Source organism: Miniopterus natalensis, chromosome 3 (assembly GCF_054644295.1).
Source record: "Miniopterus natalensis isolate mMinNat1 chromosome 3, mMinNat1.hap1, whole genome shotgun sequence".
In the NCBI taxonomy this organism is placed as follows: domain Eukaryota; kingdom Metazoa; phylum Chordata; class Mammalia; order Chiroptera; family Miniopteridae; genus Miniopterus; species Miniopterus natalensis.
The window spans coordinates 12,148,157-12,175,025 of record NC_142083.1 but is presented as its reverse complement, the minus strand read 5'-3'; the positions used below and the strand labels follow the sequence as shown (position 1 = coordinate 12,175,025).

The window sequence follows — 26,869 nt, the reverse complement described above, 5'->3', positions numbered from 1 at the left end:
TGTGCCACTGACCCATGAGGAAATCACACTTTTAAGGGGTTTGTAGTTTGTTGGGGTAATGCCAGCTGCTACAACAGACAAACCTAAAATTTTCAGTGATTTAACCCAGTAGATATTTATTCCTCGTTTAAGTAAAATCTAAAGAGGGAGTCTTTGGCCAGATGAGGGCAGCCTTCTGACATCCCAGCTCCTTCTACCTTAGAGCTCTGCCCTCCTCTATAGCCTGGAACTCTCAGCATTCGGCCTCTGTGAAAAGAGAGTGCAGAAGATTGCATGGGAGGTTTTTATAGGCTAGGTCTGCAGATAGCATATAATGCTTCCCTCGCAGCCCATTGACAGACCTCAGTCACTTGCTCACATCTAGCTGCGAGGCAGGCTAGAAATTATATTCTAGCTGTGTGCCTGGGAGGAGAAAGGAAATGTGCTTTGGTGAATGTATTGCAGTCTCTGCCATACAGTTATTCCCCTCTTCCGTTAACTTTCACCACCTCACGTGGCATCATTCAGAAGGGTCCTGGGCTCTTCTTAGGCCCTATTATAAAGCACCAGCCTTATTTCCCCCTTGATAATCGAGATGAATCCCACAGCACAGAGACATCTTTTTCCATGTCGACCCAATGGCATGAGGAGCCCAATAACCAGGCGACAGTCTCAACATTCAATTAAATGGTCCCACTGTTATGTCCCCTAGTGGAGGCAGTTTTTGTTTGTGTCATGAGATTTTTAAAGCAGAAAAGCTTAAATCTGTGGCACTGGGAAATACAATATTTACAAGTGAAATTTAGATGGAATAATGAGAGCTGCCATCCTCCCCCAGGAATTGTGTTTTAGGAGAAACTGCACCATATGTCATTCACCAGATCAGCACATCCTGTAGGACAGTAACCCGATCTCACAATGCTGCCTCCCAACTGTTGTTATAACTGAGCGTTCAATAGGCCAGTCCACTCTTTAAGTCCAGCTGCTTCAAGGTAATAGGGCACATAGTAAAAATCAGAAAATCCCATGAGCTTTCACCCAGGGCTTTGCTTTTTTTTCCCTGTAAAAGAAGCTCCTTATTCAGAGCAATGTTGAGTGGCTTGCTATGACAGCGAATATCACAGTGGAAATGCGGGGGTGGTAGAAGCCGCAGAATCATGGTGTGCAGGGAAAGCAAATCTATATCCAGGAGGGAAGAGGTCTGATAGAACTGACCTCAACCAAGTTGCTGCCTGGTCTTCCCTACAGAATGGTAAGAATTCCTTTGGATTTTGTACACAGTATACCATTTCTGTACATGATGCCCCAATTCATTATTTGCTTAAACTGTAAGGTTTTGAAGTCCCAGGCAAGCAAAACCTCTCTAAACCTAATCAGCTTATACGGTGACTCAATTTTACAACCCCCACTGAGACAATAATCACAGTTTGTGATTTCAGGCCGATGGACCCATTGCACTGGGCCCACTGAGAGGTAGGCTTGACCCAAAATGCCGTATTCCCCTCTACTTCCTGACACCCCCATTGTGACCAGTGTACCACAGTGGTGTCTGGGCCCCAGGATTTTCCTCAGCTCAGCGCCAATGTCCCTGTGCCCACCCCAACTCAGTTAACTAAGCATACAGTTGGAACAGATAAAGCCAGGAACTGAATCCCTACATGAGCTCCCTGCTTCCTGGAATGTGAGCACTGTAATAAAAAGAGTCAAGTGGAAGTTAATGATGATCACTTTCTCTAACAAGGTAAACCCAAAGCAACACAATACAGAGGAGTTTCAGAGACAGGTCACCATCAGCAGTGTGCAGAATCCAGGATCTCTCCCTCTCCTTGTACACAGTAGCTTGGTAAAAGGTTTCAAGTCCCTCAGAGAAGTCTGGGGTCTATAACGGGTCAGATCTCAAAGATTCCAAACCTCTTCTTCATTCAGTTACTAGGTCTAGGAATTGCCTCAAGTCTTAGAATTTGCTGCAGGGGTGGGGAACGTCAGGCCCACAGGCCAAAGGCAACTGCAAACAGGACTTGAAATTCAATAAATCTAGGAGCTTTTTTCATAGCTAATTTTTAAGTTGAAAATTTTGTATGGCCCAAGAATGATGTTATAAACATTCAAACGGCCCTTGGCAAAAAAAAGGTTCCCCAGCCTTGGAGTGGCTTAATTGCTCCAAGTGACTCTGCTTGCCAAATCTAGAGTTTTTCAGCTCTACAGATCAAGAAGGATCTTAGTAGACCATCTATTTAAGTCCTATAATATCTGTGATCCATTAGCCACCGCCGAAGATTTCTGCAGGTCACCCTTCTTTGACCACCACTCTGGTGCCTGTGGCCACCACTCAAGCGCCACGTCTACCTTGCCTCTTGAGGTTGGCTGCATGCTGCTCTGCACCTCTGCCACCCAGGCAGTCTCTAGTCGCTACAGCAACTAAGAAGCCCATTTCAATGGCAGCGCTGCCATATTCATCACCAGCCTACAAAGAACAACTCTTTGGCACTTTGACACATGCCCAATCTATAACTGTGCCCCTCCCTACCTAGTATAGCACCCTTGGAATCCATTCCAAAATATGTTCCTCAAAATCTTGCAGTTCTCTTCATGCTAGAGCCTTCTTCTGCTGGGTCTGAATTTGTAACTGGCCCCCTGCAGCCTGCTGAGGTCTGCTCTTGGATACAGGTCTAGAGGCAATGAGGGTTGCTAAGGCGGGGACATGAATTAGCATCCCCTTGCAAGGTAACTATCCCAATTTGGGGTTACTAGGCAGTTTTCGAGCTAGACTGCATCAGTCTCAACGCACAGAGGAAGGGCTGCTTTTTCCAACCAGGGAGGCCCAGGGAGAGGCTGAGGCTTGGGGCTACTCTGATCATCTGAATCTTCAGTGTCTCAGAAGATTTTAGTGAAAATATCTCTTTCAGTTTCTACTTGCAGCCCTATCCTCCCTAGGACTCAGACCTGAATCCCTAGGCGGGCAAAACCAAACGGCAGCATCAAACTGTGCTCAGAATTGTCCTTCCTATGTGATGACTGAGGCTTCGTTACGGGTTCAAGCTTGTCTGTTTGACGCTCCCCTCCCTGAGGACGAGCTCTCTCCTGGGAGGCCTCACAGCGTCTCACGCTCGCAGGCTCTGGGCAGGCTGGTCCCAAGAGCCTGCCAGGCACATCTAGACCCGCCGGAATCCCAGAGGGAAACAGCTCATGCTTAAACCCGAGACCCTGCTACATATCTTTTAAACAAACCAATATCTCTGCTCAGTATAATCAAAGCATCACATGACACTGTGCAAAGGAAATGTTTGCTTCAGATTTCACTTATAGGGTTGGCACCAAGCCTAAAAATATCACTTTTAACGGAAAAGTTCATGATGTGAATTGGATACAGTTTTAAAGTTCATTTCTTTTTATGACGGTTTCAGACTGATTTTGTGCAGACTTGTTTTTATGGTCACATCTAAGTGCTGGATTACCTGCCAGAGAAGTTTAACACATCGCAGAGGCTTAATGTTCTAGACATGTTCATATATTTTTTTAAGTTTCGTTATCATGGAGATTCTGCTTATTTTTTCCTAACTAAATTAAGCCAGATTCGTGTACGATAGGGATAAAGACTCCTCCCGACTCAGTTGAAACTGAGTTACGGAGACAATGTGGGCAGCAAGGTGTGGCTTCAGCTCCCATCAGGCGCACAATTAAAAAGGCCTGAAGGTCAACCTCACCAGGCGGAGATGAAAGGGGTCAGAGTGAGGGTTTTGAGATGAGATTTCTGAAGGGCTCTGTCCTTGCTAAGTCCCCACCTTCCTTTGTAAGAGGGGCTGCTGCCTCCAATCCTAATCAGTGGAGGCCTCAATATTAAAGGAAAATCAATGGGACCACCCAGGGAGTTGTGAGATGTGTTCCCTGCTGTTGGGAGACACAGATGGGGACTAGTTCCTGACTCACCCTGGAGGGAGACGAAGCAGGCTTTGGGATGGGGTCTGAGAGAGGGGCTAAATACTATTCAGGTGACAGAGCCAGGGGCTGCCTGCCTCACTGGGATGGGCTGGAGTTTATCAGGATCTGGATGTGTGAGTGTTTAATGAGGACACATGTAGGCCAAATGGGAAAGAAATGGCAGGGGGTCATCTTGGGCTTTATACCAGAGGGCTGCCTGGGGGAGCAAGGTGACCTCAGAGGAAAGAATCTCAGTGCCCAGGTGCTGTGGAAGGAGTCCCCTTAGGCCATCCTGCACAGAACCAGATACGCCTGGAGGGAGGGAGCCTTTGAGGGGCCTATCCGAGAGCTCAGGAGAGGAAAGCCCATTTGAATCATATACCTGAGCCACCCAGAAACATCAGCTTGAACAATTTGACCAGCCAAGAAAGAATAAAGAGCTGTCCCATTACCACACCCTTCCCTCTACTGAAAACTTCACATTGACAGGGGGCAGAAAGTAAAGCTAATGAATGGGGGGCCGGGGCTGGGAGGGAGGGAGCAGAAGCAGCACATCCCTCTCCAGCAGGAAGCGTGCTCAAGCTGAGGAGGGGGTTACACTGAGTCAGGTTTGGTTCCCTCATGGCATGTGTGTGGCACGTCTGAACACCGCATGGAGACGACAGCCCATCTATGAGCGAAAGAAGGTCAAAGGTGTCATGGGCTCTAGGAACAAGTAAATATTACTTCCACTGCGTGAAATGTCACCAGACAGTGGGAGATAAATTTCCATTTTGATCTGGATCCTTCCCTCAGTTATGATGATAAGTGGACCATCACAGCGTTGGTCCTAATCTTTCTCTCTCTCTTCCTCCCTCTCTCCCATCTACTGTATGGTCCTTTGTCCAGGATGAAACAGTAACAAGCACTATCCTACCTCTGTGACTTCCTCAACCTGTGTGTCCCCACTCACAGAGCTAGAAGGTGGGATGGTGAGCAGGGCCGCTATGGGGTTTTATTTTTAAGTTGGGTAGTTATTTAACATATCAGAGTGACAGAGGATTGAGAACTGATACAAACAATGATTTTCTTATTTATATCACGGATTGATTATTCATTTATTTAACAATGATTTACTATCATCATGGATTTTCACTTATAAGAAATGTTTCCAAGTCTAAGCAAAACACCCAGTTGTCTGCATAGCCAGCTACCTGAAACATGTTTTTATTTATTTTTTATTTTTTTAAATATACCTTTATTGAGAGGAAGGGAGAGGGAGAGTGAGAGAGATAGAAACATCAGTGATGAGAGAGTCATTGATCGGCTGCCTCCTGCACGCTCCCGACTAGGGATGGAACCCACAGCCCAGGCATGTGCCCTGACCTCCTGGATCCTAGGTCGATGCTCAACCGCTGAGGCACGCCCGGCCGGGCTTGAAGCATGTTTTTAATCTTCCTCCTCAATCTGCAAAGTCACTCACGAGTTTCCCAAGACTCATAGGATGAGATTCAAACTCTACTGAGCATTGGCCATAATTTCTACAGCAACCCTCCTGAATCTGAGGTTATCTTAATATTTTTTAACAGACCACAAAATAGGGATGTGTAGGGGGCAACATAGAGTGGCATGTGCTTGACCATTGAACATCCTATTTTTTTCACTAAGGAATGGAAATTTGTTCACTCCATTCCCTGCCCACTGCATCCCATCTCTCAGCCAAAGCAGCTAAAAATGTGAATAAAAATGAGGAAGATAATCCATCATCTACCCTGCTTATGTTTCATTTTGGAAAGAGAAGGGGAGGTCAGTGAGAGAGAGCCTGGCCCATCACCTGGACAAAGGTACTAAAAACCAGAGTTTAAGGAAGCCTAGGTTATCTGATCTTTCTCGGTGTGTCCTTATGCGGGAAATGCTGCCAGAGGCCACAGCATGAGGCTAACAATGGAGCATCTGATGTTCGAGAAGATTTGAGGGGCACAAATTACTTTAGCAGTAAAACAATTTAGACCTATCATTGAGTAGAATGCAAAATATGTAGAAGTAGTTAAGATAAAACTGAAGACTTCAATAAATTTCACATGTTGGGTCCTGCCTTTCTACTGCTCAGGGATCTTTACTCAGGATATCTCTGCCCAAAAGTTTGAAGATCAGATAGCTGCCATATCTGAAAAGCCATTATGGAAAAGAAAAGTCACCAGTTCTTCAGATCTTCACCCAAAAAAAAAGAAAAGGAAAAGATATAACAATAAAAGCCACTACCTATTTACTCTTCTCTACACCCTGCCATTCATTCTTGACAATAAACCCCGGCACCCGAATGTGATCATCCTCACTGTAAAGCGAAAAGGCTAAAACTTTAAAAGGCTGTGTAGCATGTCCAAAGTCACACAAGTAAATAAAATTTTCAACCTATATTCCAAAGCCCATTCTCTTAGCCAGAATGTTCCAGCTACTCATGTCTAGCGGAGCAGTGGTTTCCTAGCTCCACACTGACTGGAGATGATGGCCTTGGACAAAGAAACATCCAGGGCCGCTGTGGCAGGTGGCCTGATGTCTCACAGGGCAAAAGCAGCAACAACCTCTCATCAAACAGAAAGTGCCAAAGTCATTTCTCTTTGCTTATAAGCGCTGGGAACGGCCGTGCATGCGGACAGCAATCTGTTGAGCTGTGAAAAGTGGCGATGCGTTCTATTTTTAAAAAACTTTTCATGAGAACAAGGATTTTTCAGTTGGTGGGAGCATTTCAAAATATGGAGAATTTCAAAGCACTTACAGAATATATGGCCCACGTTTTATGATGACCCCTATCTTGTTCTTAGGAGTTTTTCAGATTTGGAGAGCAGGGCTTACTCTAATTGTAATAGTAAATTAAGGATCCTATAAAAGCAGCCTGCGCCCTGAGCAGATATAACCAGAGAAAGAGCTGTGGGGGGTTATTTGCTAAAATCTTAGAGATTTTTCCATATGGTTCAGTGTAGTTTAGTTTTTTAAAAACTAAAAGTCTATCCTATATAAACAAAGGTGCATAGCCAACATAGGGAAATTGTTTTCAAAGTTTATACTAATTATGTATGTTATATATCTCTCCTTTTAAGCAATTACACGATTCATTTTGGCTTAGGAGGCTTTCTTCTTAATGATATTAAAACAAGGGGGAAAAAAGATTTATTGGCATGAATACTATACTATTTAACTGTTCAAATTAAAAGCAGACCTCAAAGCAGTCTTTCAAAGCAAGTGTTTGAAATAACTTTTCTGTGAACTAAAGCTGGTTAATGACTTGAGAGAGGAAAAAAACACACCTCTCTGTCCCTTTTTGACTCACATCCAACTACTCTGGTCCAAGGTATTCCCTGCTAATCATACATATTTTATTTTCAACCGACTTGCTAGGCATCTTAATTTTAAAAAGAACCCCATACTAAAGTACTTACTCAACACGATGAAAGTTCCCTGCTTGTGCAATTTCTATTTCATGACAGCCTTCCTTTTATAGAGTTCTTTTCATCTCTTTACATTAAGAACCTGTTTTAGACTATAATTATTCTTGAGACTCCTGTTAACACAACCATTAAATCTTGTACAGGTGGATGATAAATTGGAGGCTAACAAGTTGTACTGATCTTTTTCTCAGAGTCCTTCTTGTTTGAACATAATCACCATAAAGCAACATGGAGAAATATATACATTCCAGAAAGCAAAACACACACACACACACTCACACACACACACACACACACACACACACACAAATTACACTGCCTGAAAAATCTAGATAGTATGAAAAGTTGTGAACTGTCTCTTGAAAATAAGTCATTTCTATTAGCCTCAGCAATTTGGGGAACATTTCTAAATAAGGTATGTCATAGCTATAAATTTCACACTTGGGGGCTTTAATTATTTCAAAAAGATCTTAGTCTTCTCCTCCATCTCTCCAGTGGAAAAGCGTTAAATCGGTGTTCCCTTAAAATAAAGGTATCATGGGATGCAAATGGGTTTTTTTCTATAAATAAAAATCCTGAAGTAAGATTCTTTTTTTCATTTTCAAAAATGACAATTCAGAACTTTATCAAAAATACCAGAGCAAGCAAAATAAAGACTGTACCCAATTCCCTCTTTTCCCATATAGCTGAGTCTGCATTTTATAGATATTTCAGTCCATACCCATCAAAAAAAATTCTGGGGGAAAAAAAATCTGTACTTGGGGCCTTTAATGCTGATCCTTTGCATCTTAATTAATGGTTGCCCATGACCTGGAGCACCAAGTATTGCACTTCTGGCATTATTTGTAGTTGGCTGAGGTTCAATTAATTGAAATTTTTTGCTGTTGCTAAAGAAAATGTGAAATGGGGTATTTATAACCATGGAACCTGATTTTTATTTACAGTCCTCTGAAAGAAATTCGGCATCAATGACAAAGCCACAGCATCCTCTAAAGTCAGGATGTCAGAAACACTTGCTTCTCAAAGGTGCTTTCAAGGTGTTTATTTATATATATATATGTGGATGTGGATGTACATATATATTTTTCTTCATTTGGAGAAAAATGCTAATTTCACAAAATTATTCTACTCTATGGTGGAAAAAATAAACAGTTACTGTAAAGTCCATTAATCGATGGCTAATCAAATAATAATTCCTCATTCCCCAAATGGAACTATAGCTGACAGTAGTTCATAGCACTAAATTACATTTTGGCTTAGTTTTAATATCCAGAGAAACTCACTTCATAATTGGTAGGTGTGCAAATGTACTGGCACTTCAGGTTCTTATTTTATTAGGAAAAATACATTAGGAAATTCTATTTCCCCTGCCAGCTGAAATTACAGAGCAAGTCAGGGGCATGCTTAAGTATCAGCATGCCTTTCTCTGGGTATAAAGTTTTCCTCTTTAAAGAAAAATAATATGTAGAAGAAAAATGTTTCTCTGTTTTGTAAGTAGGCTGCCTTTTATGATATTTTCACTTAATGATTTGTACTAATATTACGTGGCCCAGGGACTGCAGAGTGTCAGAGGTACTATTGGTGCACTGCGTAAGATCAGCTCTTGGAAAGCAATGATATCCAAAGTAATACTGGCTAATATTTACTGCCTGCGTACATGATAATGCGGTGTTTTACATAAGGTTTCATATTTAAGTTTTATAATAAACCAGCAGAGGCTTAACTCAACTGCCTCAACTGACCTGCCCAGGCCCATCAAAGAAATTTCAAATAGGGCACCCAAAGGAGGCCTGCCCCTAAGTCACTATCGGTTCCCAGACTCGCACAGATTGTAGCTGCACACAGGATTTGAGAAACCGGAAACCACTTTGGGCAATACAGGAACGAACTATAACAGGAATGCCAAGGAGAATAATTTTCTTAATAATGGTAGTGATCACTGGTGGGATATGTGCAGTTTTCTGTCTCCAAGAGATTTCAAAATTATTTTGAATACTTTTTCTTCTGATTTTTTTCATACAGCTACTGAGATAACAGGGCACATCCAGAAAGATTTATTTCATTTTGCTTTTTTAGTAGATTAACAACTGCTTTCTAATGTCCATCTTTACTATCGCAGGTAATTACGGTTTACATTAACAGATGGGGGAAATAGGGATTATAAAAAGAGAAATAAAGTTGAAAAGTTGGTAGCATATTACAATTAGAACTAAAAACTCAGTAACATCAAAATTTTTCTTTTTGTATACATTACACTCTTTCTCTTGAGAAGTATTTTTCTGTAGCTTTAACTCATAGAAAGGCCATATCCTAACCTATTTAAAAGTAGCATCTGAACACTCTGATTTTCTACCATGGAGTCGATGAACGGATGGAAAGCACTTGATCTGATGACTGTAGAACATGGAGTAATAATGCACAATTATGTTGAACAACAACTTCCAGGGGGAATTCGCTTTCCCCTGGCCTTCCCCGTGTCCTGGTGCCCCGTTGTTTATAATTACACATGTCCTCTGTGACAGCGCGGTCGTGAAATTAGAAATTGAACTTTTCTGACAACCGCAGTAAAACTTGACAAAAGAGGAATGCGATTATTTTTCTGTTTCCCTTCTTCTTGTACTTATTTGAACATGTATTAATTAACTTGTTCTGGCTGGTGTTTAGTAAACATTGAACAAGGGCATTTCTTTAGTGGTATAATTAAAACTCCCTTTTAAAATGTTTTGCATGATATTTTATGCGCAATTTGACTCGAGTAAACAGAGGTTCTAATTAAACTTTTTAAGTGAAGGCAATCAAAATTGATGAAACATCCAGCAACCCAGCCGAGCACACTGTCTTCCTGTCTGGTGCGAGTTTAATTTGATGGTCAGTTAACATTAGCCTGAATTAGTTAAGATGTCCCCACCTTCACAGGCCCCTTCCCCTTTAGCTAGTTTCAGGGAATAAACCTTTCAGTGTTGCAGTACCGGCCCTGGCTGGGTTACTCAGTTGGCTGGAGCATCATCCCCATATGCCAAGGTTGCGGGTTCGATCCCGGGCCAGGGCACATACAAGAGTCACCCAATGAATGCATAAGTAAGTGGAACAACAAATTGATGCCTCTCTCTCTCTCTCTTTTTCTCTCTCTCCCTTCCCCTCCCTCTCTAAAATCAATCAATCAATCAATCAATCAATCAATCAAGGTTGCAGAACTCCTTCAAGTTGTTCTACGACACTTATTCAATTAAACTTCTTCTAAGTTATTGCACCAAGATATTATGAGAAGCTTCTAACTTAGGTTATGAATCCCCGCAAATAAAGTGTTACATAAAACACACGGCATGCATGAAGCTATATCCAAATAGCAACTGGGGCTTTGATTTTTTTTCCCCATCATCACTTGCTGTAAAGGGTTACACCTCTGTAAATAGTGTTGTCCTCTGGGGTGAGAATAGTCATTGTTACTTTTCATTGTTAACAGACAAATGTCCAAAGTACATCAAGCATCTGGCCCATCATCCATTTTGGCCATATTTCTGTGTGTGTGTGTGTGTGTGTGTGTGTGTGTGTGTGTGTGTAGTGGGAAAGGTGAAGAGAGATAGAAAGGAATTCATTTTGTCTGTAATGCATCGATTGACCTGAAGTGAAAAATATTTTAAGGGAAGCTTCAAACTCCCCATCTTTAAATTATTCATACTTTTTTCCTTTTAGTGAGACTATAAACAACTCCAAAAAGCAAAGCTTTAAATGGAAGAACTGTTGGCAATTCATAAGTGATTTACTGGCCCTCAGGATCACTGATAACTCTCATGATCTTTTTTAATTAATGGGGATTAAAGCAGGTTCCTCCTGATCACTGTCTTCAGACCTCCATGTTCTGCACCTGAGCTGGCCAGAGGTAGGAGCAGAAAGCCTGTCCCTCTGGCTCCAAACTGTAGAAGTGAAGCCTGCTTATCTGAGGTAGCGATCTCTTCTGCTTCTGTCGGAGTAAAAGCAGAACAAAATGTAACCCCGACTCCAGGGAGAGTTTGGCTAATGCTGGGGTTTACTTAGCAAGCCCGCTGGGCTTTCAAAATAAGCTACCTTTCCAACCTGGTAGGGTTTTTTGTTGTTGTTGTTTTTCAAATATATCTTTATTGATTTCAGAGAGAGGAAAGGAGAGAGAGAGAGAGAGAAAGAGAAACATCATTGATTGAGCCCGCAACCTGGGCATGTGCCCTGACCGGGAATCGAACCCCGATCGCCTGGATCCTAGGTCGATGCTCAACCACTGAGCCATGCCTGGCCTGGCTAACCTGCTGGTTTTTTATCTTAGTAATAAAGGTGATCTTTTTCTCTCCAGCTAACGCTCCTTTGTTTTGTTTCTTAATTTTTTTGGAGTTTGGAAGAGAAAGAGGAATGTTTATCAGGCACTTCCAATGAGACCCAAAACTTGGAGAAAATTGAAACCCATAGAATCAGGTCACCTGCCAACTTCTCAGGACTAATAAGCATTTATGCTGGGATACGAACGGGAGGCCTGGCTCTGGGTCTAACCACAGTGCTGACCTATCCCTGGGCATTAGCACACCAGTCCTAATTTCCCACATGAGAAACAAAAGCTCAAGGACATGGAGTAACATGGGAAGTGAGAGAGAGAAAGACAGACCTCAAACCCAGCTCTTCTAAACGCCACTATAACCACATTGACAGTCATTTCGCTTCTATTTATTTCCCATTTCCATGCCTTCGCAAACCAAACCTTCAAAAGAACTGGACCCTTTCTTAATGATGCAGGGTCATCATTATAAATATTCATGGGCTGGATTTCCTCCAGCGCTGTGCAGTATTGATATGTCCACTCTTCCGATCATTAGTCATATCATCATTAATTCATGTGTTTAATCATTCTTGCATTCAGTCGCTCATGCATTCATCCACACATTCGCTTATTTCACAAATGTTTATCTGGCGCCACTATGTGCAGGCACGGTTCTTGGCGAAGGAACCCAACACATTGCCACTCCTCAAGGCCAGCCCCTGCTCAGTCTGTTCTGTCCTTAATTCTCCTGCCTGCCGCCTTTCCGCCACCCCACCCGCACGAATGTTGGTACCCCAGCCTGCGGCACTCTTTACCTCATCCCTCTAATTTGCTGGGGATTTAGAAGCCTGATGATAGATTTGTTCAAATTTTGTCTGAAACGAGAGTAAATAAAACCTAGATGCTGTTTCCATGAGCAAAATACAAATGAGGTAGTGAATGTCTTGGTTGAAAAGGAGCCTCTAGATTAGCTGGATTTTATCCAAGCTCTGCCGACCACTCGCTGTGCATCCTTGGGCAAAGTATCCATCCCTCTAAGCCTGTGTTTCTCTCGTCTCGGGAGTGGAGCATAAGAATGATGGACTACATCTCCAAGGAGTGCTGTTTAAGATTTACATGTTTATAGAGCATTTATTCCATTACCTGGCTTGCTGTTCTTATTTTGCTTCTATGCTTTGTGACAACTATTTTTACCTCTCCGAGACCTGCATTGCTGTTATATTTTTAGGGAGTTGTGAGGACTCAATTCTAAGGTCACAGCTATATTGAGCTTATCGTGGGTTGCAGCCTGGCCTGTGACTACTCAGAGTGGGTTCAGAGTGAGAGCTCCGCAGTCTGATGGCAGGGCTAGGATCTGGCTTCATTACATGCTCATTATGTGACCTTGAACAAGTTTCTCTCTCCAAGTTTTAGTTTCTCATCTGCAGAAATTTTTAAAGAATGTTATCTACCCCCCAGGACTGTCGTGAGAATTAAGGGAGAACATGTCTGTGATGTTCTTAGCACAGTGCTAGCACACAGTAAGTGCAGGGACAGAGCACAGCAAATTTAACTAGTATTATTGGTTACGAGTTAGACTTCACATCATTGATAAGAGGCCTAAACATTGTATCAGCACAAGTAAATACACCTCTACTCCCCATAACACTGTACACCAGTGTGAGCCTTTGGAAAGCACCTGTGACGTGCCAAGTTTCACAATGACTTAATGGTAAACCTGGCCGTGGGATTCATTTTGCAATTTAATGAAGGTAAACCTATTTGAACTCCTCATGTCCGCTAAAGTACCCTTGTCTCCTGCTGTCCCAGAGCCCCTCTCCTCCATTTATTAAAGGAAGCACAAACTCTTAGAAACCACTCACACTGATGTGCACGTGGGCGTGAACATCTTGCACGCTCGTTCCAGCTTCTTTGTCTTAAACGGCTGTGCTTCCAGAAGGATTACCGTGGCTGCCTGTGAGCCTGACTTACAAGGACACAGGAGTATGAAACAAGTCTTTCGTACATATCCGTGACTAAGACATATAGTTTGCTATAGAAATGTTTAAAAGTCATGCCATGAGTAGCTAATTAAAGGTATAAAATGCTTTCTCTCCTCCTTTGGTCTCATGGATAGATCTTTTGGCAAAGGACAGCATCCGCAAGCCCAGAGGCCCTCGGGAGCCAGGCAGTGTGGCCAAAGTATGAAGCAGGGGGTTTTAAGAAAACCACAGTGAAAGTGAGACGACAAGAGGCAACTGAATGGCAAATAAACATTCGAGGGGGTGGTCAATAAGGTCAGTGGGGAAGGGCCTGCATTACTTCCAGAGGCAGGTCCCTCCGCTCCACAAATAAAAATGTCACCAGATCGTCTGAGGTTGCAAGTTAACCCAGACATGGGCATGTGCTGATCTTCAAGACTAGCGATTGGCTTAATTTCCTAATTGTTACAGGCAAGACAAGGAATGCACAAGAGGCAAACTGGCCCTTCCCCGCTGACCTTGGGAAACAATGCAGGCCCTTCCCCGCTGACTTTGGGATGGCCAACGTGTGTCCTCGCCCAAGGCATTCGTTGAGAGTTCAGGTAGTCATAGCCACCTTCATAGCTAACACCTCCCACGAATTGGCTCATTTTATTCTCACAGCCAACCGATGAGGTAGGTACTGTCATATCGTCCCATTTAATAGGTAAAGAAATTGAGGCACACATTGGTCCCCTACTTACCCAGCCAGGATTGGGCAGGATTGAGCTTCCCACCCAGACACAAGGGCCAGAGTCTGTTCTTAAGCACATTCTAATTCCTCCCCTCACAGTAAAATCATTTGGATATATCTCCTTGTGTGGAAGAAAGAACTTCATTTTTATTCTCTGATTCAAGTTTTTGGGGGTTTTTGTCCTGAGTATTTCAAATCAACCAATATTCCTTGAGTTTCAGCAACATACAAAACCCCCTTTATGTGCTGTAACACATTTTACCTCGTCTTCATTGATACAACGTGTGGGAGATAGTTTTAGAATGAGGGTGATACCGTTCAATAGCTTCATTTGGAAATACATCAGTTTGCAAACAGATTCACAAATTACCCACAAATATAAACATTTGCAAAAAAATATCAGGCATCACTTAATGGCTGTTGCCATAATGATTCACTGGCACCAGAGAAATGCTACGTGATGAGAGATGCCAAAGCTGTTTGACACATTTCAGTGGAGTTCATTACACACATGAAACGGAACCAATTTTACTCAGCAGTGACTTTGACATTTACAGAAAAATGAAATGGAGGTTTAGAAATGAAGACTTCATGTGAAATCTCTACCAAAAAATTGTAAATTGGTTCTATCCTTATGTCACCACTTGTAGAAGATGGGCCATGTTCTATCGACTTATTTTTATTTACACCAGGTGGTAATCTATTCAAAATGAAGTCTCTTAGGTGATCAGAAAATGGATCTGGAACTAACTTAATTGGCTGTGAAATTCTTCTTTCAGAATAAAGAACATATATTTTTAAAGATTTACTTGTAAGGTGACATGTCCCCTTGGCTTCACGCTGTTTAATTCATCCTGATGTCACAATTCTGTTTCTTTAATTTGCAAGGTTTTAATGGAGTAAATACCATGCTCGCCCCATTGCACCCAAAGACAGTGTGAGACTAGAGAGATTTCAGGCTAAGCTGGAATACAATAGGGTCAGGAGAAATGTTAAATAGTTGTAAATACCAATCTGTTTTCTACTTCATGAGAACAATATGAGAAAACTTACCAAAACTTAATATGGGGATTTATGATAAACATGCTAAAAGCATTGCTAATGGGTTAGGATGACTTATGCATAGACAATATTTTCAGAAATGTTCTCTGTGAGCAGCATCATACAAAATACAATACTATAGTATTTATATACAACATTATTTGAAGAAATAATTTCATAACAGATTTTAAAACATTCTCTCTGTGGTAAATGGTTAAAGTACATTAATAATGTTGCTTTATTGAATGTTTACTGTTCTTTCAATACCAAAGTTAAGGCTCTGCATACCAAGGAATGAATGTGTTTGGTTTAATTTGTAAGCCCAGATAGCATTATAGGAATATTGCACTGATTAGAATTAGTCAAGAACATCAGAACAAATGCATGCTAAGTATGAATTCTACAACTTTAAAGTAATTATAGCTTTTAAATCTGTTTAATATTTACTTATTTGTTTGTCTGCAAATAGTATAATAGAATCAGTATCTCAAAACCAGATAATACAGTGAGTCATTCAGACTGTTTTCAAACGTAAGTCACTAGGGAAGCAATTCAATCAATAGAGAAGTTTTCTAATTAGCGTAATAATTATTTGCAAATAAAAGGTGATTCCAAAGTACTTTAGGGAATTTGAAGACATTGAAGTTTGTCTTCTCGTTCTATTTATCTCTATGAAATATTTTTGCATTATTAATTTCCAAAAATCTAGGGAAAAAGGTTTTGCTAATCAAAGGAAAACTTCAGCCCAGCTTCTGCATTAACTATCACATAGTCTAAATTGGTAGAACCTGAATTAATGAGGCCCAGGCTTATCCTAAATGGAATACATTAAATAAAAGTTGGATTTGACTATATGCTCTTGTGAAGATTGAAGTATATATGCATATTGGCTGCTGGGCAAATAAATTTTCAAAATGTGCAATTATCAAGGCTATGTGGACCTTGCCAGCTACCCATAAATATCCTCATTACCTTCTACACATCACTAACAAAAGGCTTCTGCAAAGATTTTAACTGTTTTTCTGGATTAACCACCTTTGTGTGTCAAATTTGAGAAAATACAAACAATAGCCTATAAGAAATAGAAAGTTTAAAAAACAAAACAAATTCCAGCAAAAAGAAAATAAAAAGTAGGATGTGGTCTGTTACGTAATCTTTTAGCCCACTGCTAAACTCATTAGGCTGTCATTAGGCAGTTTGAGCTTTATTTTTTTCCATTAATTTAAACCATTCTTTTAATAGTTTTAATCTTTATTGTTAAAAGTATTACAGATGTCCCCTCCCCATTTTTCCCCACTGGCCCCCTCCACTCTGCTCCTGTCTCTTCCCCAGGCCTCCCCCATACTATTGCCTGTATCTATGGGTTATGCATATATGCACATAAGATATTTGATTAATCTCTTCCCCTCTCCCCTTCCCTATGAAATATCTCAGAATGCTGCATGTTTCAATGTTTCTGGATCTATTTTGTTCATCAGTTTGTTTTGTTTATTATATTCCACATATGAGTGAGATCATGTGATACTTGTCTTTCTCTGACTGGCTTATTTCGCTTAGCATAATACTCTCCAGGTCCATCCATACTGTCTCAAAGGGTAAGAGATCCTTCTTTCTTACAGCTGCATAGTACTCCATGGTGTAAATGTACCACAGCTTTTTTATCCACTCATCTGCTGATGGGCACTTGGGCTGTTTCCAGATCTTAGCTATTGTAAATTGTGCTGCTATGAACATAGGGGTGCAAAGAGATAGGGGAAGATACAAACAAGTGGAAGAATATACCATGTTAATGGATTGGTAGAATCAACCTCATTAAAATGTCCATACTACCCAAAGCAATCTATAAATTCAATGCAATTCCTATTAAAATACCAACGGCATATTTCACAGATCTAGAACAAATACTCCGAAATTTATATGGAACCAAAAAAGACCCTGAATAGCTGCAGCAATTTTCAGGAAGAAGAACAAAGTTGGAGGGATCACAATACCACATATCAAGTTATACTACAAAGCCACTGTAATCAAAACAGCCTGGTACAGGCACAAGAACAGACATATAGATCAGTGGAAGAGAACAGAGAACCCAGAAATTGACCCAAACCATTACACTCAATTACTATTTGACAAAGGAGGCAAGAACATACAAGGGAGTAAAGACAGTCTCTTCAATAAATGGTGTTGGGAAAACTGGGCAGGTACACGCAAAAAAATGGAACTAGACTGCCAACTTACACCATACACAAGAATAAACTCAAAATGGATGAGATATTTAAGTGTAAGTCATGAAACCATAAAAATCCTAGAAGAAACCATAGGCAGCAAAATCTCAGACATCTCTCATAGCAATATATTTGCTGATATATCTCCTAGGGCAAGAGAAACAAAGGAGAAAACAAACAAATGGGACTGCATCGAAATAAAAAGCTTCTGCACAGCAAAGAAACCATCAACAAATAGCAAGGGGAGCCCACTACATGGGAGAACATATTTGCCAATGACACATCTAACAAAGGTGTATCCAAAATATATGAGCTTTATTTTTATAGAGCTTATGATATTTCTAACTGACCTGCTCTTAATGCCACGAGGGGATGGGGCAAAAAGGTACAATATCCACTTTGTTTTGCATTCCTTCGCCTTCTGCTATCTAATCTTTCCTGAATGAGTAACCACACCTGCTATTTTTAAATTAGATGTCTGTCTGCCCTTATGTCTTTGTCCTCTGTGTTTACTTTTGGCATCTTTAAAATGAGTTAGTGCATCTGACTACTACTTGCCACGTGATTCTACTGTATTTTTGACTGCTCAAAAGTCAGCAGCTTTCCCATGTTTCTCAAAATTGTCTTCCTTTGTTTGAATTTATAGCCATGCAGCACCTTAAGCATCCTGGTTTGTTCTGTTGTTGTTTTTTTCATCTAAGGTCATGCTTGCAGCATGCTTTTCCTTTTTTATATTCCATGTATTTAGATTAATTAAAATCTAAAATATGTATATCATTCATTTTGACTATCAAATATTTATCAGATGTAACATTAGAATAATGCCACCCTGTTAATTACAGGGAGTGTTTGTCCAGGACCATTTCACAGGGACAGAATTACAAAGTTGAAGCTAATTCTGAATAAAGATGGTTTTCAAAACTTTAAATAGCAAAACAGAAAGGGAAAAAGACACAGAGGTTCTGTAAATAAGTCTGTCCTCCAGCGAACTTTCCTTTTGCCCGTGTTCTTCACCCAGGCCAGGGCATAAAGCCCTTCTCTGTTTTTACACTATTTCTGTGAAACCTTCAACTGAAGTCCACATAAGGAAAACAATTAGCAAGTGGACAAATTCTAATTTTTAAAGTGCTTCCTTTAGTTTGAAAAGAATTTGACTTGCTTGGAAATGCTTCTTGAAAAATAATTTTTAAAAAAACAAAGCTATTTAAGCCTATGGGGGAACTATGCTATCTTTTGTAGACATCTGCATTGTGCTGGAGACGGAGTCCACACCTGCCATGCAAATAATAGTAACGATAACAATAGTCATAATAGTAACAGTTAATGCTTATGAATACCTTACTAAGGGCTTTGCCTATAATGACTTATTTAATCCTTACAAAACCCCATGAGGTGGTTACTGTAATTATCCCCACTTACAGAAGAAGACACTAAGGTACATGAGATTAAGCAATTTTTCCGAGTTCGCAGAAACTAAGAGGCAGAGCGTGGATTTAAACCCAGGCAGTCTGGCTCCAGCATCGATAATCTCAACCACTGTGCAACCCTGCCTATTAAGAACTATTAAATGGGAATTGTGAAGTTATATATTCAACAGTTTCAAGTTTGTTGGCTATTTTTTTTAACCATAGAATTTCACAGAGAAACATATCCCTCTAAAAAGCTAACACCAAATATGAGTGGACCGTGCTAATTTTAGTAATTTTGCATATGGAGTTTTTAACAAAGACACACCCTGCCAAGTTGATACAGAAAGAAGTGGGATATAGCCAAACTAGATGTTCTCAAATACTTAGAAACACTGCTTAAATCTGTACCACTTTAAAAGCTCATTACCAACTAAGCAAAAAATAAATAAATAAATAAATTATGAAATACCTGACATTTTGGTATCTGTGATATTAAAAAGAACTAATATTTAATATTCAAGTGGCAACAGCTTGTAGAGTTTGTACACAACGCCCAGAGGGATAGACTTTTCTTTAAAATGGCCTTTAGGAGTCTGCCTTTTAAACAGCTGACACCTCCATTCTCTGCACCCCTCTTTCCCTCCAGCACCGGGGGGTACTTGGAGAGCAGCAGCAGCAGACGGGTAATTCTTCACCACAGGCTTTGTCTATGCAAATAACGGAGAATGTGGGAAATTAAGAAAAATGTAATTCTCACTGACTCAACCTCAGTGTAGTCTCTACTGCTAAAAACGAATAGATGTCTTCGGAGGGCTTTTTTCCATATGCTCTCTCAGTCCCCTTTATATACCACCCATGAGAAGAGGGAAGATTCCTCGTTACCTAACCGAGCAGCAGTCATTCCGCACCTGTGCCCAGGCCATGTGATGACAAGTGTACTGTTCCCTGGCATTTTTCCAGCATGACTAATTGTCATGGTACTAATTTACTCACCTGTGGAATCTTCAACTTCCCCAGCCTGCTGTCAGGAAGATAATAATGGGATAAAGGTTTTAAAATGCTGAGCACTATGAAATATTTTACTTATATTCCAAGAGAAAGCTTTTACTAAGCCACGTGTTAGGTGGCTGCAATTACTCATTGCCAAGGGGGGGGGGAATAGTCACATACATTTACCTGGTAGAATGATAGGACACAGGTGAACAGGTCTTTTCTGACAAAGAGAAAAAAATTACTGATCAGATTACCTAAAACATGTTTGTTTATCTGCATTTATTTAGAGTGAGTGTCCTGTGGTGGTAGGCAGTTAGACGTGAGCAGAACAAGGACGCCCTGGCCTTGTCCTGCCTAGAGATAGCATCTAGGCCTCAGTTGTATTCAGCTCCAGGCCCAGAAAAGCAGCAAAACCAGACAAGTGACCCAAAGGCTGATTTCAGGACCAGTTGCGTTGGACAATAACCCCCTGCCCTGGAGACAACCAATGTATCAGTGGAGACCCCAACCCTGAAGGAACACATCTGGAAAACATGAATATTCTATTGAGATCTTCTCCTGGGACCTTCCCTAAAATTTTGACCCTTAAGACCCTTAGGACAGAGGACCCATCACACTCTCCCTCCCAGGAACACGTCCACACTTTTCCCGTACTTCTCCCTCCCCCTTCCCCATGTCCCAACCGCTGTGGGCATGTCACCTTTACCTTCCTCCCTTCTAAGATCTGAGGGACCTTCCTTTACCCCTATAACTTGTTTCCTAAGCCCATTTCTTCTATAAATTACTTCTACCTCTGATTTTATAAATAAATGTTCTCTTATAGTTTGGATCTTGGCTCTGAATTCTCTCCTAGCCAGAACTCAAGTACCAAGGTTGCTGAACCTGGGTTCCATCTGACCCCACCCACCAGACTAACACCCATTGCCATTCCCACCACCGCCAATAGTGCCAGTTTCATTACTATTATGTTCTACACTATAAAGCACTGTATTTTTTGTTAGTTTTATTTAGGAAAATATTTTTCCTATATCAAATAGTAAGGTGTAGGAGCAATTTATTAGATTTTTTTTCCCCCAAGAAATGTGAAAAAGTTGTTAGGAAGGAGATATAGGCAAGTATTACTTTACATAAAATAGCAAACCAATCTGTGACATCTTTGCCAAACAGTCTGGCCCAATTATTTTTTAAGTGCTAGGTTCTATTCTTGAAAAATAATATTTGCCATGGAAAATTATTACCCACAATTATAACAGCTGACTTTCAGAAATCTTGCCCTGTGATATTAAGATATGTGTGATATGCCTATGAAAATTACATAGAAATTGTTTCACCAATTTTAATACATAAGGCTTGGTTGCTTATGATACAAGTAAAATTTAGACATAAGAGCCTAGGATTTCCTAAAGGTATTTCAATAGAATTGTTCATTTAAATCTCACATTCTATTAAATTTAAATTCTATACCTAGTTCATTAATTCATCCCATGGTGTTAATTAGGTCATACTGTTATAGGCAGTTAGGCAGACATGAGCAGAGCAAGGACAATGGGCCAGGTACAGAAACTCACACCAGGGCAGAAAGCCCTGAATGCCTAGCAAGGGGCAAAACTGGGAGAGCAAGGACCTCGCCCCAGGGTAACCTTTCCTCCCCTAGCATATTGCTGGTCATTCTGTCTAGACCCCTTCAACTTTTCCTCCCTAAAGATAACATCAGCTCCAGGCCCAGAAGAGCAGCAAGACCAGACAAGTGACACCGTGGCTGCCTCAGGACCAGTTCATTCCCTGCTTTGGCACCCACCAATCGGTGGAGACCACGACGCTGAAAAAGCACACCTGGAAAGCTGATGACTATTCTATTGAGACCCTCCCCTAAGACCTCCCCTAAGATTCCCATCTGCAAGAGAGAGATAAATACGCTCAGGATGAAGGACCCAATGCACACTCTCCACCAGGAGAGCACAGCCACACCATTCCCTCCCAGCTTCTTTCCTCTAAGGGACCCCACGAGACTTGCAACCAGGGGAGCAGCAGGCAGCGGCAGCTCGTCCTGGGCTAACCCCCTGAACCTGTCTCCAAGGCCCCCTTTTCTCCGACTTCTCTGAGCCAGAGCAGCCCAGCCTGGGCTCTCCTGTTGCTGCTTCCATGCACCTTCCTTGTTTCGCTATCCTAAGTCTATGTTTGCTGCGGCCAATACATTCTCACTTACTTTTCTACACTTTGTCTCTTGATTGAAATCTTTCCTTCAAGAAGACGAGAACCGAGGTCTCGTCATCTTGCCGGCGACCGGGATTGTTCTTACTGTGACTTGGATTGTTTTATCACTGGTAAGCCAGTTGTCCTCGCCACCTTGGCTTGAAGGACATGACTAACTGTGTTCTCTATCCTCCCTGCATCTTCTCCTCTGGCCATGGGGTTTTCTCTCTCTCTCTCTCTCTCTGTGGATTGCCACACTGTGGGGGCATGGGACTAGCATTTAAAAGCTGTTAGGGTGCTCAGCGCTAGAAGACTCCCATAGCAGGATGAGTCAGTTGGTCATGGACCAGGGAAGTTTGCATTAGACACCCGGCCGACTGCAAAGACAACATCCACGCACCCAGGAGCACTGTAAAAACAGGTCCTTCCCTGAGGCTTTTCCCTGTCAGGTTTCTAGTTCCAGTGGAGAGAGAGAGATCCTTGTCCTTTGGCTGGAAGGATGTTCTTTTCTTCCCTTTCTCTTCCTTCCTTTGTGTATGGAGTTGAATTCAGGCTGTCTCTGAGCTTTTTTTGAAATCCTGGAGGTGGACCTAAGATGCATGGTTGAGAGACCCTAGGCTATAGATAAGAGTCAAGATAACTAAGCACAGGGGGGAAAAAGATGCCTGGTTTTTAACTTTGGCTTTTCAGTTGGAATTGCTTCCTGAGGGTCTGAACAAAACCATTTACCATAAATGAGAGTTGAGCTTGCTCACCCTGAAGATGAGGGGCTCGTCCTCCCTCCAGCCTGAGTCTCAGGTATTCTTAGGTGACTAAGAATCTCTGTGGAGGTGTCAGAGGGTGTATCTCATGACGCGCAGGAGCCCCATGGGGAATCCCAACTCAACCCTCCATTCCTCAGGACTCTCCCCTAGAATGCATCCTCAAGAACTGGTCAAAATTTGACCCCCAGGCCCTAAAGAAAAAGAGGTTAGTCTTCTTTTGCAATACAGCATGGCCCCAGTACAAACTGGGGAACCAGGAGGCCTGGCCAGAGAATGGAAGCCTTAATTATAGCACCATTCTCCAGCTAGATCTTTTCTGCCATTGTCATGGCAAATGGACTGAAGTCCCTTACATCCAAGCCTTTATGGCCTTAAGGGACAGCCCAGAACTTTGTAAGATGTGCAGCTAGACCTGTTTCGCTGGTCCCAGGGAAATGGACAGAGGTTCCATATACCCAAGTCTTTATGATTCTCAAGGATGACCCTAAACTATGTATTACCTGGAAACTACATCTCTCTGTAATGGCTACAAAGCCTAAAAGAAAAATATACCCAGATGGGGAAAAAAAAAAAAGCCGAAAATGGGTGAATAAATGTGTCAGTTCTTTGCCAACATTCGGGTGGCAATCCAGTTCTTGAGATATTAAAAAACACTGTCCTGAGTTTTACAAATGAAGTCTTTACAGGGCCAGAGATATGGCTCCCGAAACAGTCCAAAGCCCACCAAATCTTATCTGGACCACCTTCTTAAATGCAAGTTTCTAAGATGTAGTCCTTATTAAAAGGAAAAAAACCTTAGCCATCCAAGCAGATCAAATTAACTTAATTCAGCTATTAAACATTGATTGCTAGACAAATCTTAAGTTCACCTACTTTTGGCATTTTATTGCTAAAAAAGCTAGAAAATAGACTTAGAGCTGTTAATAAATGTCTTATACTTTGTTAGGTATGTCTCTTAAAGATATGAGTGTGTTTGCCAATAAAAGTGCCTATGTTTCTAGAAGTCGTAAAATGTATTTGCCAGTCTAAACAATGCTAATCATTTACTTTTAGTTATCACTAAAAAAATTAAGTTTTCTAAAAGTTAAGAATTCGAATTATATTGAAAAGAAACTGTATGGTTTGGTAATAGAATATGAAATATGAATAGAATAAATAGAATAGGTAATAGATTAAAATATGAAAATGCATTTTTAAAGGACAAGATTGGAAGTGAGTTAACTCTAAAGCTGGTTATTTCTAAATAGGTAAAAAGACTTGTGACCACGCCCCCCCTCCACTCCAGCCTTCTTAAAAGTTGTCAAAAGCAAATGAAAAAGATCTTGTTCCTTTTCTACAGAAATTCAGATAACTTGGAGTATGTGTATATGGTCTTTATGTGACATGTGCTCGTCTGTATTATATGTGGTGTGTTTTCTGCCTACGGATGGCATAACTAGGGTATAATATTTATTGGCCTAGGGAAGTTAAATAGTTATATAGATTAAGCAGGATCCTGTGGTCTGGAAAAAATATTTAATACCAAAGCCAGTTTAAGTTCTTTTAAAGTTATTACCATAAAATGTGTTTGTTTTACCCAGGTTTACAAAAAATAATTTATATTACAATCTTTTGGTTAAGTTTGTTTGAGAGCCTTCCCAAAGTTTAAATTTTAAGAAACTTCTTTTAACTCGGAAATGACTTTGAGTTATGCTAGTGGGCCCTGGAATACCTCAAAGATTTGTTCTCTCTCCTTATAAAAGAGAAGATTTTGAGCTAATTGGGCCTATTTAATACACCATGTACAGCATTTTAAAATTTTGCATATTATTTATTCTTCACGTATTGAAATTGTGTGTGAAATCTAAAACGTGGGTTTTGCATTGTTCTTTTGTGTCATTTCATAGTAATTATTATTTACCAGGAAATTTTTATCTTGAAAAGTTATATATTACAAAAAAATTAAGTTCTTAATCAATTGCATTATAATTGTATCTATAACCATGTCATTTTAAGTTTGTCACTTACAGACAGTCATTGTTTTGCTCTGATGCATTTGCAAATATGCTAGTTACATCTTTGGAAAGGTTCATGATGGTCACTTCGACCTACTCTAATTACAGGTTTCTAAGTGGGTGATATCTTTAAACTAGATGATGATTTATAGAACTCTAAGAAATAACCGGATTCATGAAAACACTGGCAAATAATCAGTATAAACAAAAATTGGTTATGTGGGACTGAGCACACTGAGAGTAATTCTTACTCTTATGACCTGGTTCAAAATATTGCTGATTTTAAAATCTGTTTTCCAGATATAAGGAAACTTGTTTTTCCCTAGATCACTTTGGTAAATTATGTCCTCATAAGCAATATTAAAGCATTTATATTTTCCTCCCTACATAATCCCTCCAGAATTTGGCAACTCTTAACGAGCAAGTATTATTATTTTTGTGGCAATACATTTCTTTGCATGAATTTAGTAAGACCAGTTTCCAATTGTGGTTTTATTAACCAAGACTTTGACTGGAACATCATGTATGAGAGGACATGCCTGGACACTGGATGTCACCAGAAAGCCTTAAGGAATGAAGATCGACTTTAAAGCCAGAAAGATGATATCTAAGCCTTAGTTGTATTTCGGTTCCAAGCCCAGAAAAGCAGCAAGACCAGACAAGTGACACCAGAGCTGCCTCAGGACCAACTACAATGACTAATGACCACTTGCCCTGGCCTGACAAATCAGTGGAGACTACAACCCTAAAAAAACACACCTGGAAAACTAATTACTATTCTATTGAGATGCTCCCCTGAGATCTCCCCTAAGATTCCCACCTGCAAGAGAGAGATAAATACACTCGGGATGAAGGACCCAGCACACTCTCCCTGCCGGGGGAACATGCCTACACCATTCCCTTCCTATTTCTTTCCTCTAAGGGACCCTATGAGATTTGCAACCAGGGGAGCAGCAGGCAGCAGCAGCGCGTCCTGGGCTAACCCCCTGAACCTGTCTCCAAGGCCCCCTTTTCTCTGACTTCTCTGAGCCAAAGCAGCCCAGCCTACGCTTTCCTGTTGCTTCTCTGCACCATCCTTGTTTCATTCTCCGTATGTTTTTGCTGAAGCCAATAAATTCTCATTTACTTTGCGACACATTGTCTCTTGATTGAAATCTTTCCTTAAAGAAGATAAGAACTGAGGTCTTGTCGTTTTTCTAGTAACAGTACGAGTTTGGTTAAGTTTGAAAAATACTGAATTAAATATAGGCTTGCCATCGTCATTACAAAATTTCACTTCAGAAACTTCAATATGCTAATATGCATTCTGAAGAGAAGGCGTATTTGACCCTGACTGTTCCATCAGCTCATCTCCAAAGCCAAGAGTCTGCAAAATAGGCTTATCATTGCCATGTCTACACATCACAGACACTCAATACGTTCTAGCAAAATTTCAACACTATCCACTCTCAGTTGAATTAAAACTGTCTGTGATATTCTTTGCCTTAGACTTGACTTGTTCATGTCTATATAGGGTGTCCCCAAGAAATGTACACACACACTTTGAATAATTATAAAGGCAGTGTTTATTAAAATACATTTCATTTTCAAAATTAAACTATCAGCTGTTAAAATGTATATACTTTTTTGGGGAACACCCTGTAGAATCAGAAACACAATCCCATTTCTTCTCACCAGATCTCAGCCCAGGTACCCAAAGGTAAAAGAGTAGTGACACAATGCACTCTGGCACGTTGACCTACAACAACGCGATTACTCAAAATAGGATTTTTAAGTGATAGAATAAGAGAAAGAAAAATAGCAGCTTCCTACTGGGCCCATGCTTTCCACTTAGCATCGCTAAAAGACGATTTTTCCTCATTTCACAACTGATAGTCAACTTAATTTTGTTGTTTTGCTATTTAAATTTCTGTCCTCTTTTGCCAGGGCTTATTTGCTCTAACGCTGAATTTTAA

At 40.8% G+C, this 26,869-nt stretch overlaps 1 protein-coding gene across 2 annotated transcripts in view; it reads left to right on the top strand.

Annotated features, from left to right (window-relative positions):
- The window catches only part of CDH6 (cadherin 6), a 117,635-nt gene that overhangs the window by 46,645 nt on the left and 44,121 nt on the right, over positions 1 to 26,869 (top strand). The gene's annotated exons all lie outside the window — the stretch shown is intronic.